This window comes from Melospiza melodia, chromosome 22, assembly GCF_035770615.1.
Source record: "Melospiza melodia melodia isolate bMelMel2 chromosome 22, bMelMel2.pri, whole genome shotgun sequence".
NCBI classification, from domain to species: domain Eukaryota; kingdom Metazoa; phylum Chordata; class Aves; order Passeriformes; family Passerellidae; genus Melospiza; species Melospiza melodia.
The window spans coordinates 7,588,897-7,603,119 of NC_086215.1; the positions used below are offsets into that span (position 1 = coordinate 7,588,897).

The 14,223-nt window shown below is 46.4% G+C and overlaps 1 protein-coding gene across 1 annotated transcript in view; it reads left to right on the forward strand.

Annotated features, from left to right (window-relative positions):
- The window catches only part of EEIG1 (estrogen-induced osteoclastogenesis regulator 1), a 36,811-nt gene that overhangs the window by 6,042 nt on the left and 16,546 nt on the right, over positions 1-14,223 (forward strand). The gene's annotated exons all lie outside the window — the stretch shown is intronic.

The following is a 14,223-nucleotide window of genomic DNA, read 5'->3' on the forward strand; positions in this document are numbered from 1 at the left end:
ATGAAAGGCCACTTCCTGCACTGCATACTTGATTTATTTTTTTGGGGGTGTAAAGCTTCATCCAGAGTACCAGAGGAACACTGATATTTGGGAAGGCAGCTCACACTGACAGCTCCCTGTGCACTGAGGTCAGCTTTTGTGCAAGTGTGGCTCTGTCATCATCGTGTAGGCACAAATGAGCTGAAGCTGCTTGCCTTTGGCAGCTGGTGGGATAAAAAGCATTATAATGCCTTAGTGATAAACAGAACTTACTCACTACTGTAGGACATAAATAAAGGAGTAAAACATTGCCCTGCTAATACAGGGCTGGTGATTCAAAACAATTTGTGAAGGGGGGTGCAAGTTGTGCCACCTCCGGAGTGCAGCTCTTGGTGGTGGGAGTTAGAAATCAACTACTTCACTGTCTTTACATAAATAGTCATTGTGCCTGACACTTCAGGTAATTAGGCTGACCATGTTTAGCTTTTTCAGACCGGAAAATCGTTAGCTGTTTGTTTAATCAGAGACTGAAAGACTGGTTCAGCCTGGTTGAGATCTGAATCTTGACTACTCTCAGCCTTAAAAAGCAAAGGTTAGGTAACTAAATAGTTTCTTCTAGAGTACCCAAGAGGGAAGAAAACTGGCTGTAGTGAAAAGGGGATCACTTGCGGAGTGCTGCCTTTTGATTGCAGTGGGATTGTCACAGTTTAGTAGAGCAAGGAACTTGATTGTGACTTCAAACCATTCTCCCACTTCCATATTTTAGGACAGTATGTGCTTGGCTCTATCCTCTGCTAGAGCGTGTGGTATGTTAAGGTATTTTAAAAGTACTTTTGTTGCAAATGTGTCTGGAAATGTAGACCTTCCCTATGTGTACAAATACTCCTATTATCCAGATCAATAGATTTAGTTTTCATGTTCCAGAGCAGCTTCACATAACATCCTTCCTTCCTGGCAGAGCCTCAGGAATAGGCTGGGGGTGTTAATGTAGAAGTGATTTGAATACAGCCTCTAGGAGTGATTTGCAATAAACGTGACCTAGTTCAAGATAATATTCAAGCATAGTACCTGCAGTGCCAAATACAGAGAGCACAAAAAGGGGCTTCATTCCAGGAGTGCAGCTAAATGTAGGTGCAAGTTGTGAGAGCAGAAGCAGCGAATGAGGTTAAACCTCTCACAAGTTGAGCGTGTTGATAAAATTGCAGAAGTGATGGAGCACCGCGAAGTCCCCGGCACAAACCATCTCAAGTTGTGCTTTGAGTTTGCAAAGCACTTTTAGCAGCAGCCTTGGTAGCAGCCTTTCCTGGCCTCTGTTTGCTACACCTGCAGGGTGTGACAGATGCTTTGGAGCAGGCTGATTTGCTTTGTGCTGTACTTGCCTCTTCCTGTCACCGGTCACCACATAGAAGCCTGTCACAAGACTGGCAGAATTACTTTAAACCTTCGTGCCATGGGGGCTGTATCCTGCTGGGTGAAGAGCAGTGTCTGTTCATGGCCTGGCTCTGTCCTGGCTGCTGTGGCTGAGGCAGAGGCTGCTGTGCTGACCAGAAGCTGTGATGTGAGCGCTGTAAGCGATACGCTGTGTGTGCAGCATCAGTAAATACGGTCACATACAGGCGCCTTTCAAACTTCCCCCTCAGCGCCGACTCTGAGCTGGCATTGCTTTGACAGCTGACTCTTAGCAACAGCCTTATCTGTGTGACTTAAACAGCCCTTGGCTCAGAGAAATTACTCACTGAAAATTAATGTTCTACTGGGAAACCAGGGCTCTGTGGCCCACTTAATTTGCAGGGTGACAGTACCATCAGTTCTGGCTGAGAATCAGGGTAGGTAGGTGAGAGTGGCCCTGTTCCTTTAAGACATGTATTTTTTTCCTGAAATACAGGGAAAGACCTAAAGGGCTTCCAGTCTCTTTATTCTTTGTGCTCTTGAGCTGCCATTAGTGTTGACTCTAGCTTTGTAGCTGAATTTCTGAGGAATTCATGTGTGCAGAGAGACCACAGGCTGCCCAAGGCACAGCAGTTGGTATTTTAATAGGCCATAAGTTGCCAGTGGCAAGTTGTTCTGTTACCAGCTTCTAGATAAATGAGGCAGGTACAGATTTATTTCTTATTATTATTTTATTGCAGGAAACTATCTCTGGTAGTGTTTCAGGAAAGAGGCCAATGTCTTCTCAGGTCAGAAACCTCCCTCCCTTCAGGCCTGGCAGGGTGGGATGGTGAACTCTGCAGCATCCACCTGTGTGTGGGGCTCTGTGAGGCCTCATCCGTGCGAGGACAGGCGGATGTGGCTCTGTGTGTGACCTCCCTTCTTCAAACAGGATGTGTTCTGCATCCTCTGTGGGCTCCAGCTCTTCACTTGCTTGCAGCTACTCTGAAATGGATCAGAAATTATTTCATAGCTGGGTTATTGTTTAATAACCAGAAGCCTTTAGAAATTCCCTGGACCAACATTTGGATCTGCTCATTTTTTCTCTAGCATCCTGTGGATGAGTGTCAGTAATCCATGCTGTAAAGGTGACCATTTCAGGTGTTATTTCAGGATGTGTCAGCCCACCCCAGTACCAGCTGCTTGCCCTGCAGGGTGAGAGACTTTATTTTTTTCCCCTTGCAGTTTATTCAGGTTGTGCCAAGTGCACTTGCTGGGAGACACGATGCACGTCGCTGTTGTAACTGCGGGCTTGGCATCACCATCCCTCTGGTACCATACAGTGGGACTCAGCATCTCATCTTAGTGCCTGGGTTTGAAAGGCACTTCCCACTAGACAAACAGTTGTGCCAGTGTTCCCTGCATGAACAGCCTTCTTGTTTGGTGTATTTTTAATCTGATGAGCGAGAAAGGGAATTGTTGTGCGCGGTTCGAAATCGCTGATTGTCGTGGGTGTCACTGTCACGTGCTTCACATGGGTCACCCCTGTGGCTCAGTGGATTAGGCCAAGGAGCTGGGGTGGGGTTATGGGGATGAGGAAGACAATGAAGAGGAAGCACATGGAGGCTGAAGGATTGGGAGGAGGCAGGTGTGGGAGAGACAGGATGTTCTACATAAGCAGTATGGTACAGAGAGGCCACACTCCCTGCGGATAGCGAGTAGCTGAGCTGGCAGGAGAGCAGGATTGTGCCTTTCCTTTGGCTGGGTTTATCCTACCTCATTGCTGGGAGGAGGCCTTGAAGGAGGTCCCATGTTGTAGTAGGAGATAGGATGAAGCTAAAAATACTTTTACTGCTGTATGCTGTACTTTAAATAAGAAATGAATTCTGTCTGTTCAGCCTGAAAGCACTGTCAGTGCTTAGATGGGAGGAAGGAAAAGAATGTGTGCATTTACTGTCCTGGAAGGGCTAGAAAGCTGCAGCACTAATTAGCAATGCAGCTTTAGAGACCTACAGAGGTCATGTGGTTGGGTTCTCTTGTTCTCTGTCTGGTCACTTCTGTTTCCAGTCTTTAAGGGATAATATTGTTCATCAAAATAAAAATGCAGATGGCCAGGAGAGGAGGAAGAAAGCACTTCTCTGGAAAAAAAGCCTGGCATAGGGAATTTTTTTTTTTTACCTGGTGTTGTGTCAGACTTGGAGGCTTTATCTATGCTTGAGACAGCAAAGGTGAGGTGGATGTGGCATCATGGTGTTCAGTGGGTTTTTGTTTGCATCTGTGTAGGCTGAGGAGAGGGTTTCCAGTTTAGTTGTGTTTCCATCATGCCTATTTCTCCTGCTTAGCTCCCATTCTTCCCATCCTTGCTTAGGCTATGCCTGCATGTCAGAGAATGTGAGGGAGGCCTGGAGGATATTTATAATTCAGCAGTTTTTCCAGAGCTGTTAATGCTCCATTGCTCTGAGATGAAGCAATCCCATTTGCACTTAGGCAGCCTTGCTGGAACCAGTCAGCCCCAGCTAGTGCAGCCTCCTGCTTCCACTCTAAGCAGCAAGGCTGAGCAGAGGTTGTCTGCTTGCCTGTGTTACAGATTAATTATGCAGTAACCCCTCTGCAGGAAAGCTTTCCCTGGCTTCTGTCAGTGGCGTGTTCTGGTAACACCAGGATATTGCATCTGTATAAATGTCAAATTCTTTCAGGCACTGTGCTGCTGGTTTGTGCTTCAGTAGCCTGCAGTGCTCTTTGCTGCAAGGGAAACTGTGCTGTGGAGGAGTGAATTTCCTACAACTGTTGCTGTGCTTTGCTGCCTTTCTGCTTTGCTGGACACCCTTTTTGTGCTGGACAGGGAGTAGCTGATGTTACTGTGGCTCCTGCTCTCTTTAAGGTCCATTTCTGATGTAGGTTTGTAGTGATGACTTTTCCTGCTGTAAGTGCAGCTACATCTGTTCACTCAAAACAAACCTGTTGTGTTCCCTCCAGAAGTGATGCACTACATCTCCAATGTCATGTGCTCTCAGCAGGGGAGAATCAAGGGAGCATGTCTGAATTCAGCTTGTGGTGACAGCCACAGGAGGTAAAGCCTTGCTGATCCTCAGAAACCTGCTCCTGCAGTGGGATCCTGTGCTCACATCTCCCAAGGCCTTTACCAGCACTTGCTGCTGGCACTAAATGCAGAGCTCTGCCAGATTCTGCTTTTAAACAAGATGTAATTTATGAAACTACCTTTCTCTCATTAGGACAAGTGGCACCATGAGATATTGGTCATTCTTAGAGAACTGTTTGTCTGCAGCTCTGACTCCAGAGGATAAAAATCAGCTCTAACTGCTGTGTCTCAGACCCTTTTATCTCCCCTCTTGCTGGCTCTGACACTGAAAGTGGGGCAGAAGGGAAGGGAGAGTTGGGAGAGGCTGAGTTGGGAGTCCCAGCCCATCCCCAGTACCAGTGTTGAGTCAGGGGTCAACAAGCTTTGCTCAGCAGCCTCTTCTCATCTGCAAACCTCTCCTGCTGAGTGGCCTTTTTGCTGATAAACACCAGCAGTGATAGATATTGATGGAGGGTTCAGAGGTTCAGGGGAAACATGTTTGAACCTTGTCCATAAAGCCAACCAGTCACCTGGTTTGTCCTGCTGAATGGTACCTCTGTAAAGGAGCCATCCCAAAACACCTGTGTTGATCCTGGAATGAAAAAGTTGCTGTTAATATAGAAAGCTCTTTTCCTGGGCTATTGTATTTGTTTTGGGTAAATGTGTACTCTATAGAAATGACTCACAGGGAAACACGTCTGAGCATGGCTGGGTGTTACCTCTTGGGTAACTAAACCTACTTTTAGCACAGGGTTGACTTGAGGCAGCTTATTTACTGAAAGTCTCTTCAGCATGTTCGAGCCAAATTGCAGTGATGTTACATCATTCTGTATTAATGAAATTATTCCAGAAATGAACTTGGCCTCATGTGCAGGTTAATTGGCACTATAAAGACCTCTCTGCTACAGCTACGCCGGCAAACTCTCCCAGCTGAAGCAGGGTTGATATTGGCAAAAAAAGTCACTTAACTGTTCTGGCATGATTGTCTTCTCATGCCCTAAACCTGCCTTAGAGGCAAAAACATTTGTGTCTGCACATCACTTGTGTTAGTGATGTTCCTAGTCCTGTGTTGATTCCCTCTGAGTTTTCACTTGCCAGCTTTACTATCCCAGCAAAGCCTTGGCCTATTGAACTGACCCATGTCTGGATTTTTCTCATATTTGGGGGAAAGTGTTGAATTTTTTTGGTTTTGAAAGGTAGCTTTTTTCTTTATAAGTAGCTTTTTCTTCATAAGAGCATCTTGTGTTCTAAGTTAGCTTTCTTGCAATACAGCCTTGTAGCCGTGTCTTGTGCCCTGTGAGGTGGGCACATTATCAGAGTTCTCCTTGGTGCAGTTTACATTGCTGTCTTTCTTCACTGGGAGTTTAAATTTAGTCAGCAAAATCCAAATCTGGAATCTCTCAGAATGACAGCTAACACTTAGGGGATGAAGAAAGTTTATAAATATACACCAGCAATGGATAATCAGCAAATCTTCATTTTACATCTGTGCTCTGCCAAAAGTGAAAAGGCTTTCGAGAAAAGCCACGCTGTGATACAGAAACACACGTTGGCTCAGAAATTTACTGTATTCTACCTTAATCTTGTAAGCATCTGTACAGAACAAAATTCAGAGTTTTTCTGAAGTTTTTCTGAAAATTTAGGTCCTCAATCTGTTAGAACCAAAGGGGAAATTTGAATTGTGATTTGTCCAAAGGGCCAACAGGCCCTGGAAGAGTTGGGATTTTCTTCACCCTATTTTAAATTTTGTGGGGTTTACTATACAATTGTTGGTAATGAGTCTGAACACTCTTCCTTCTGTGCCCTCCACCCCCCAGTAACAGGGAATTCTCTCAGCTTGGTGTTTTTCATGCCCCTGTGAGTCTAGCTTTATGGACAGGAGGTGTGGATTAGAGTTCATAAGAGGTACCTTGGTTGAGTTGCCCTCATGCCTGTTTTATGCACATTTGATTGTTCAGTGGTTGTAGTTGTGGAATATGAGAACTAAGAGGTATTTAGGGCCAGAGTTAGACAAGTTCTTCAGAGTGTGGTGGGTGTGAGGTGCAAGGTGGCACAAAGCAAGAGGAGCAGCACGTGTGAGCCAGGCTGGGAGCAGTGGCACACAAACCCTGAGTGTGGGGCTGGTGGCTGACCTGGGCAAGAGGAACAGCACGTGTGAGCCAGGCTGGGAGCAGTGGCACACAAACCCTGAGTGTGGGGCTGGTGGCTGACCTGGGCAAGAGGAACAGCACGTGTGAGCCAGGCTGGGAGCAGTGGCACACAAAACCCTGAGTGTGGGGCTGGTGGCTGACCTGGGCGGACCTGCTCTGGTTTCCTCTGGAAGTTAAATCCGTGTGGATTTGCCTATGGGAGGAAAGCACTGGTGGTGGGCTTGGCAGCCTGGCCCATGGCTCATTCTTGGCTAACCCAGCTCCAACAGAGTCTGTCAGAACAATGGCAGTAGGAGTTGTGGGGTGACTCAGTGCATGATGAGAGTTCAAAAAAAGCAAATGCGTCTTTCAGCGTTCAATACGCACGTTATTACAGACTGGTGCTTTAGTAACTGACTCATCTGGCCAGTTATTCCCTTCTTTACACTCAGGACTTTGGTAGTTCTTTGCTTGTGTGATGTTTTTGCTCCTGGCACACATCCCTGGCCTCAGACCAGGAAGAGCTCGTGCTCTGTGGATGTGGCAAGAAGTCCTTGGATATTTGTTGCTTTGGGTTGGTCTGCCTTAGCACAGTGTGTAACAATAGATTGCACAGCTTTTGCTGTTACACTCCCTTCTTGGATTTGTTTTCCTGATGTCCAGCCTTTCTTCTTTGCTTCCAGATGACAGAATGTAAATTACAAATACCTCAAAGCAGAGTGGCTCTGCTGGGCATGTCCCATCTTTAAAGTGTAGTGTACCCATCCCTTGCTGCTTGCAGCCAAGTCTGTTAGAATTATTTCTCCATGCCTTCTCCCTGCTCCACCTTTGCTTACCCTTCCAAAACTTTTCTGCCTTGTTCTATAACTTAAGTTCTAAACGGTCATTTTTCTGTAACTTACTTTCTCCATTTGGCACAATTTTTGTTTCCTTATGCAGCTTTTCCTGTAGCACTTGGTCACCAGCTGCATGTGATTTTTTAATAACCTCCATTGTTTCATTTCTTAGAGTATTTTTAGCATAATTTATGTTACAAGGAGCTTAATAGTTTTAAGATTTAGACACAAGGAGTGGTTGGAAATATTTCTTCTAGGATAACTCCCAGTGGTTTGAGATGCCTTGAGCGTACTGGAGATCCTGGCTGCCTAGAGCAGTGATCTGGAGTACCTGGGATGCACTGCCCTGGAAAGCTCCTGCCTGTGGGACATAGTGCACGAGGTGCAGCATTTCATGTCTGGCACTTCCAAAGACACATGGCTGGGTTCGTGTGGCTGGAGTGCAGACAGAACTGAAGGACTTACAAGGAAGCTGTTAATACACAACCAGGGGTGCTGATGATGGAGGGTTTTGTTCTGGTGACTGACTGCCACTCCCATTCTCCAGGAGGAATTCTCACTCCCTGGCTTGTGCTTGGACCTTCATCAGGATTGATCGCTGCCTCGGAGGGAACTGTAACACACAGTTCCAAAAATGTACTTTTCAGAAATAGGCTTTTTCTGGAAATAAAGTTAAAGCCATCAAAAAGATACCAGCTTACTCCTAAGGATGATATCTAAATCATTCTTTGAATACTGTGTTTATTTCATGCTTGCCTTATTGTTTTTGCTCCAGCTCTTTCCTCAGCTGCCTTTCACATACTCAGTGCTGTTATCATCATCCCCTGTCCCCCAGTGAAGCTGCCTTGCCTGTTCCTTAGTTTGGTTTCTCAGTTGTGGCTGGAGTTTCTTCCATTAGCTTTTTTTTTTTTTTTCCCTCTCCTGTACATTTGCCATTAATCCTTTTTCCTGTATTTGTCTCATGTCCAGTCAAGCAGGGATTAGGCAGCCTGTGCTCTTAACTGCATCAGTGGAATCTGGTTTTGAGCTGACTTTCCCCTACTCTTCCTTCCCTGTTCACTGCTCCCCAGCTGCCAGTGAGCAGCAGGAGTGGATGTATGTCAGTCCTGCTGGGAGACAGCAGGTGAAGCCCTGCAGAAGCTTTGAGCTTGCCTTGTTCTCCCTCAGAAATGCTGGGTTGTGTGATTGGCTCAATCTAAAAGCATTGGTGTACATGTTTAGCATTTAGGGAGCCTTTACAAATCACTTTTCTGGTGCAAATAAAAAACTGAATAAATGTAGCTGATGCCATAAGGGAGATGAGGGTAGGTGTTCTTCACCATGGGCCAGTGGAATGGGTTTGCTGGCAGTTCAAAAGTTAATTTTGTGAGTAGCTTGGTAGATGCAGTGACCTTACTGCTGAACCCTTGTTTAAAACACTTGCAGTGAAACATCCAAATAAGACTTGTTTCAGATGACAAAGGCTTGCTCAGTTCTCTCAGTGACACAGTCTGCATCATCTCTCTGAGCCATTTTTCCATCATAACTGCTCATGTCTGCTGAACAACAACCAGCACTTGTCAGCTGGAGAATGCAGGGCTGTTTGCAGAGGGGGAGATGTCAGCTCCTTGGGCTGGCAGTGGTTCTGGCCAGTGATGTAAGCTCAGCCCAGCAGAGTGACTTTATTGTTGGGAGTTCCCTGCAGCCCTTGCCCTGCTTCTGCTCAGGGAAGGCAAAACCCCTCTGTGTAAACTTGTAAGGCACATGTCAGCCTCCAGGTTAGACTAGGATTGCTTACATTGTGTATCCAGCTGGTTTAATGATGTTCCCCAGGGGATATGGTGTGTCCCTTCTCAATTTTCCTGGGATGTGTTCCCACTGAGCTTCCCAGCACTTATTGCTGCATTGTGTTTGCTTCTGCTTCTCTACCTGAGCTTCACAACAAAACTGAGCAGATGCTGGCAGCCCTGAGCTCCACTGATGTGACCTGTTCCTGGTGTCTGCCCACAGTGCATTCTCCTCACTGTGCATTCCCCTCCTTTTCCTTGCCAGGCATCAGGATGGCAAAGCCTCAGAGCTGCATTTTTGTTTAATAACTGCTGTGAAGTGCCCTGTCCTAAGCCCTTTATTTGGAGATACCTGCAGGTTCTGGATTGTAACTCTAAACCAGCTAATGGCTAAATGAGGGCTTGCTTTGTGTTACACATGTATGCTCACCCACTTTTGCAATTCCTGTGTTTTATAGGCAGTGATTAGGCATTGTTTGTGGCAGACCTGCTGTGTTTGTAGGATGGGATGTATTTTGGTGTGCTGTGAACAACGGGGTGTTCTGGTTCCTGAACATCCTAGAAAGTCAGTTTCAAAACAAGCTTTTCAGGGATTTTTCCTTGCATTTACCAAAGGTCTCTCCTACAGCTTTGCACTAGATAACCTAGTTAAAATAGTAACTGTCTCCTCTGGAGCAAAATGCAGGTTTGTTCCAGGCTTTTCCAAGCTATGGGAGTGTCAGTGATTCTGCTCTAATTCAGCCTTTGGAAGGGCTGGGGATTAGATGGGGCTGTTTTACTGTGTCTCTGCAGATGAAAGCAGAGCTCTGTAAAGAAATGGTGTAGAAGATGCCTTTGAGGTGCAATCTGCTGAAATAATGTGATATTTTGTCTCTCTTATTGAGGGTATTGTACCTGCATTGCAGGGATTGTGTTCCTTACTCCCCAGAAGAGACACTGCTGGTGTGTGTCAGGGCCCCTTGAAGGGCTGTTTTTCACTGCACTTAAAAGAATCTGAGCTGGGAGTTGGCTTGGCAGCCTCTTTAAAATGGTATTATCTCTCCTGTGCCTTATCAGATAAGATGCTGCTGCAGTGGTGAAGCAGGGGAGGAGGGTGCAGAGGACTGGCTCTGCTGAGAGGGGGATTAGTTCTGCTTGAAGGCTCTGACACAGATCCACATCTCAGAAGGGGGACAGTGAGCATGTGGACTGAGCATCAGAAACAGGAAAGCTTACCCTTCCCCTCTGAGGAGGAGGAGGAGTAAATCTGAATAAGAAGCTCTTTGTGTGTGCTTATCTCTGCTGTCCCATTTAGCCTGAGGTTTTCCCACATTTGCCCCATGCATGAAACATCAGACTGAGACACATTGCTCTAGTGAAATGTTTGACATGAAAAGCTATTTTTTGTTGCTGCAGCCCTTTCAGTAAGTCTGTGGCCTTTTTATGACACTGTCTGATGTGTGACAACTGCCATAAAGCAGGAGTGAAACATCTGCTTTTCCAAATGCTTCAGCAAGGCCAAAGTGTTTCAGGGGGTGGTGTTGGAAGGTTGATACCCACAGCTCAGCTCTGAGTCTGTAAATAGAAGTTTTAATCTCTGCTCTAGTGTTTCATTAGCTGGGTTTTCATGTGGGAGAGAGGTTCACAGTGTAGCCCAAGATAGCATGGGTTGGATATGTAGCCTTTTTCTAGAAGTGTTTGCTTTACCAGCTTGAATTCACAGTGAGCCATTCAGAGTGCTGGTCTGTCCATGGCACTTTCAGCACAGCTGGAAACATCTCTTCTTTAAGGCCTGTTTCTTGTGTGTTTTTCTGCCTGTCTCCAGAGCTGTGTGTGAGATCTCAACCCAGAGTGGCCTTGGAGGCTTCCCTGAGTTCACTGCTGCCCCTCCAAAATCAGGCAGAGCAGTGGGACCCTGCTGGGCATCGTTCCCATCACTTGCATCCTCACCATGCTGTGGTGAAGCATCTCCCAGCTGCTCTTTTCCTGGTGAATCTTCTCTTGAGAGGCAGAATGAGGGATGCAAAAAGCTCTTCCTGGAGCTGGAGGTAGATGAGCAGCTCCAGGATTAGAAAACCTCACAGAGCCCTTTCCAGAACTCTGCTTTTCACAAAAGCTGCCACAGGATTGCACTGGTTTATTCTGAGGAGGTATATTTAGGTCTGGAAAGAGTAATTACACAGCTTTGAATAAGTCTGAAGTCAGAAGAGGGCAAAGCTTAGTTTGGCAGGGATTCAACCTTCTGGGAGTCTTTTTGCAAAATGATACAGACAGCTTTTTTAAAATAAAACTTCTGAGGACCCGTTGAATTGGCACCTAGACCTGGCATTGGTGTCAACTATTTCTGGTTCTCCAAATACAGAGTGAAACTTAAAATTAGACACTTCTGGTTTTAAGCTGTTCATTTCTGCTTTACTTTTAGTTGCCTTGTGATTAGGATGAAAGACAACTTCTCTCAGTGCAGCCCTCACCATGCTGCTTGGGTGTTTTTTTTGTTTCTGTATATTGGTTCATAATTGTACATCAGAGAAATTCCAGGGCTAAATGCAAAACTGCTAATCATCTGAGTTCTCCTTTTTTTTTGTCCCTTTTTTAGTGTTCTCTAATTACTAGCCTAACTTGAAGGGAGGTGGGTAGGCAAAGCCCATTTCTTCTCCACATGCCATCTTTTGGAAATGTGGAACTAATTTTTTAGAGTTCAGTTTGAAACAATAGAGCTGTTGCTTGTTTGTCTAATGACACAGACCCAGCCCCCACCCTTTAAAATAAAAAACCAAAAAAGGTTGAAATTCATTATTGAATGATTGTGAAACTTGTGACTGGAAAGCAGCTCTGGATTTTGTCTTCTAAACTCCTCCTTGCCATGTGCAGGCTGTTCCAAAGGCACAAAACCCCTAAGCTGTGTGTGCACCTGCAGCTGAGGTTCATGATCACAGTGCTGTGGGTAACATAACACCCCCAAATCCTTTTCCTAATCCCCTGCACTGTGTGGTATCTGCAGCAGTTCTGGAAAGCCAATGTACATCCTTAATAAGAAGCAGAATGTCTGTTAGAGGAGCTTAGGCTAAAGGCAAATTAGCTCTGGAGCTCTGGATTGCTAATCAGGAGTTTTTACCACGTTTGGAAGTAATTAGCCTTCATTGGGCTTAGCAGCATCCAGCAGATGCTTAATCATGGCTGCATTGTAGAAGGAGCAAGAATTCCTGAGTAAGGAAACTCAACTCTCAATGCTGGAGCAGCTTTGATCCCACTGAGGATCCTGCAGCTGTGGGAGCTGGAGGGAGCATCCCATGAATGCTCTTGTCTGGCAGGGTTAGAGCTCTGAGCAGGGTTGGGAACCAGGTGTGCTGCTGGCTGCCTGAGCAGCTCTCACTTGTAGCTCTGGTGTCAGTGGCAGCTTTAGCATCAGCCTTGCTTTCTAGAAAATAGCAGTTCCTTTCCAAAGGTGACTAATGCTCCTAAAATATTCAGTGTTTCCTGCATCCCCCTGTACCTGCCTTGTGTTCACAGGTGGTTTTCCATTCTGTTGCACACCTTTTCTCATCTGTATCGTGAGTTTTTCCTTCCTTCGGGCCATTTAAGATGCTTATTATTGAGGCAGGTTTAAGGCACCCATATTTGAAATGTAACATGCCTAATTTGGCTGGCATGGTGAATATTTTGTTACAGACAAAACCTTTTTAATCCCTCTGGATGTGTTTCTTCCTCCTGACAGAGAGAGCTGGGGTGAGTTGAGTGAAGTAATGAGAACCAGATCTCATCTTGAATTAATAATCCCGGATTCAAAGGTATTTTTGGCACTTAGATGTCTCACTTTTTACTGACTTAATAGTGAGCCTGAGTTCTGTCTGGAAGGGATTTAAGTTCTCTACCTTGAAGGAATCGTTGCCTTCTGTTTTCTCTTGTTTTAAACAGGGATGATCAGCCTTTATCTGCATTACAGAGGATTACAGGTTTCAGGTTTTTGTCAGCTACTCCTTTTCTGTTCTCTGTGTCGCCCTTGGCTGGCACTTTCGGTCCCACAAAATGTCTTGGAGGACCAGCAGGGACCTTCTGGCTCAGGATTTTCTATTTTGTGTCTCCCTTGGCTGGCACATTTGGTCCCACAAAATGTCTTGGAGCACCAGCAGGGACCTCCTGGCTCAGGGTTGAGTCCCTGGATCTGTCCCCTTGGGATCACCTCGAGGTTGCCCTAATGGAATGTGAGCCACAGCTTCTTCCCCTTCCTTCCCAGGAAGAGGAGACACAACCAAGGCTGATCACTCTCCCCTTTGCCACCATCCCTTTGGCCTGGGTCAGATGGTGGGAAGCCTCCCTTTCCCTGCTAAAGCAAACAGTTTATCAGCTGCCCTTGCACCTTTGTCCTGTGCTAGGAGGGGAGATAAGAGTCAAACTTGCTTGCTCACAGCTGTCAGTGCCTTCCCTTCCTCCCCTGGCCTCATCACTTTGAGCACTGGACTGGCTGAGGGCCAAGCTCTGAGCATGTAGAGGCTCAGTAGGAAACTAGAGCCCTGTGGAAGGACCCACACACCTTGTTTCCAGGTTCCTTTGAATCAGCTTCCTTGGAATTGTAACACCCAGCTTCCCCTGAGGGCTGTGTGGAAGGCAGAGCTGTAGCTGAAGTGATTCCTGCACTCAGGAAGGTTTCTTCTCTTCCTCCTGCAGGCTCAGGCCATGCCAGATCCACGTGTTCTCCACTCAGCCTGGAGGTCAGGATGGTCTGCTCAGAAGCTGTGCAAGCAAAACCACCTCTCCCCTGGCTGAGCCCCTGCAGGGTTTGAGCAATGTTTGCTTGGTGTGACCCTGTCTGCTTGCCCCAGGAGCATTTCCACATGTGTTTGTGTCCTCCTTCAAGCTGGCCATCCTCTCTGGCTGAGTGCCAGCCTGAGGAGCAGGGAAGGACAGGCCATCCAGGACACAGAGCACTTTGCTGTGCAGAGGCTGTACAGACAGACATGCTGGGGGGAGATAAGCTTGTGAACCTTCAGCCCAGTTCAGGTGTGGAGATTTGCTCCGTGCAGGCTGGACAGAGAATGAGCTAAACCGGCTGAGCAGGAAATGTCAGAGCTTGGGAGAGTTTTAAAGGC